The following is a 2,478-nucleotide window of genomic DNA, read 5'->3' on the forward strand; positions in this document are numbered from 1 at the left end:
TATTTTGGGAATCTCTGCGGTAGACCAATAACAACAAACTGAATCTTCTGACCATTCAAAGCAGAACAGACTCAAAACAGATAGTCTTCATCATCCTAATTGATATTTTGTCCAATCCAAATGCATGTTGGCAAAGCTTGGCAACTCTATGGAGAAGTGTAGTCACATAGTGGAAAACGTTATGAATTATGCAATGTAATTCTGAGGGATTAAATGCTGAAGCTAGAATGTAAACAACTCAAATGTCCTCAATGTAGTTTTCCACACACTCCTCTTTATATACAAATTAAAAGAACACATTTACCATTTGGTCCTCGTAAATAAACTACAGCTTGGCTTGTTCCGGCTTTGTTTGGTTTCCCCTGAACACATTCATTTTAATCCATTCATTAGAAGCCAGTCCATGGATCTGGCATTTCCCATCAGTGATATTCAAATATTCAAAACATATTTCCCCCTCTGTCACAGTGAAATCATCATAGTTCTCTCATGCTGTTTCTAATAGATTTACATATGTTTCCTCATTAGCAGAAATGCTTGACATGGATGGGTGAATGTTTTTATATGGTATGCTCCAATAGCTCGCAATGAAAGAAAAAACAAAGTCGGATATTACTGATGCAAGCAATAAAACCTCTCAGAGATGGAAGATGAGGAAAACAAAATAGGATTTTAAGGTTTAGTTTCATGAACATGTTTCTTCACAACATTTAGGCAATTTAGTAATGGCTTCGGTTAACATTTATAATGCCAGAACCTAAATTAAGATGCTGCTGCCTTGCTTGATTATGTAATTTGCTTCAAAAAGTCTTATATATTGGTGGCTTGTATTAGTATTACATAATTGCTACTAAAATGTAAGCTGTTAAAGTCCTAATGAAGGTTGAAGCATTCATTTTCTTGAAAGTGTACTTTTACTTCAGCAAATGATGTGTGGATAATAGATGTCTGTTTCTTTGTCTTTTTATGAAATCCAGTTATCCCTGCCAGCAATGTTGGCCTGATATTTTTTTCTTGACTAAAAATCCATTAAATGTTTATGATGGTCCTGGATCAACATTAGTGAATTTACACTGTATTTAAATTGTGATGGTCCAGGAACAACATTAGTGAATTTACACTGTATTTAAATGTTTATGATGCTCCAAGATCAACTTTAGTAAATTTACACTGTATTGAAATGTTTATGATGGTCCATGATCAACATTGATGAATTTACACAGTATTTAAAGGTTTATGATAGTCCAGAATAAACATCAGTGAATTTACACACTATTTAAATTATGATGGTCCAGGATCAACATTAGTGAATTTACACTGTATTTTAATGTTTATGATGGTCCAGGATCAACATTAATGAATTTACACTGTATTTAAATGATGATGGTCCACGATCAACATTAGTTAATTTACACTGTATTTAAATGATGATGGTCCAGGATCAACATTAGTGAATTTACACTGTTTTTAAATGTTTATGATGGTTCAGGATTAACATTAATGAATTTACACTGTAATTACATGATGATGGTCCAGGATCAACATTAGTGAGTTTACACTGTGCTTAAAAGATGATGGTCCAGGATCAACATTAGTGAATTTACACAGTATTTAAAGGATGATGGTCCAGGATCAACATTAGTGAATTTACACTGTAATTAAATGATGATGGTCCAGGATCAACATTAGTGAATTTACACTGTAATTAAATGATGATGGTCCAGGATCAACATTAGTGAATTTACACTGGATTTTAATGTTTATGATGGTCCCGGATCAACATAGTGAATTTACACTGCATTTAAATGATGCTGGTCCTGGATCAACATTAGTGAGTTTACTCTGTATTTTAATGTTTATGATGGTCCAGGATCAACATTGGTGAATTTACACTGTATTTTAAATGATAAGGGTCCCGGATCAGCTCTAGTGAATTTGCACTATATTTTGATGTTTATGACGGTTCAGGATCAACATTAGTGAATTTACATTGTAATCAAAGGATGATGGTCCATGACCAACATCACTGAATTTACACTGTATTTTAATGTTTATGATGGTCCAGAATCAATATTAGTGAATTTACACAGTTTTTTTTATGTTTTTTAATCCACGTATGGGGATTTTGTTCAGAAAGTCTGAAAGAGTATATAAACAGACCAATGAAATAGGAAATTAATTGGCAGCATCAGCTTGCACACCTGATGATTGTTGCAATCAATTCAGCATACAAGCACAAGGAAAGTACGACACTAGCCTTTTTGCTTCAGAGACTTCTACAGCCTTCTGAGAGAGTCGATGAGCTTCTGCTGATATCCAGCGATTTTGAGTGAACAAGAGCGGTCTCCCAGTCCAGAGTGTTTACGCGTAGTGGCAGACGCTCAAGCTGGGCTACTCCCTTGCCTGGCATTCTTTGGGTCCGGTCCTCCAGAGAGGTGAGTATAAAGTTGCAAATTTCACAAAATGAGCAACACAGTT

General features: G+C 34.7%; 1 long non-coding RNA gene across 1 annotated transcript in view; it reads left to right on the top strand.

Moving 5' to 3' along the window:
* The window catches only part of LOC147842820 (uncharacterized), a 2,415-nt gene extending 180 nt beyond the window's left edge, over positions 1 to 2,235 (top strand). The window contains exons 1-4 of the long non-coding RNA XR_015498667.1: positions 1 to 1,109; positions 1,161 to 1,306; positions 1,405 to 1,594; positions 1,786 to 2,235. The exon at positions 1 to 1,109 is cut by the window's left edge and continues 180 nt beyond it. This is a non-coding gene — a long non-coding RNA (uncharacterized LOC147842820). The remainder of the gene's footprint in view (positions 1,110 to 1,160; positions 1,307 to 1,404; positions 1,595 to 1,785) is intronic.
* Positions 2,236 to 2,478: the final 243 nt, after the last annotated feature.

The sequence above is a fragment of the Danio rerio genome, chromosome 8 (assembly GCF_052040795.2).
Source record: "Danio rerio strain M-AB ecotype USA chromosome 8, GRCz13ab, whole genome shotgun sequence".
In the NCBI taxonomy this organism is placed as follows: Eukaryota; Metazoa; Chordata; class Actinopteri; order Cypriniformes; family Danionidae; genus Danio; species Danio rerio.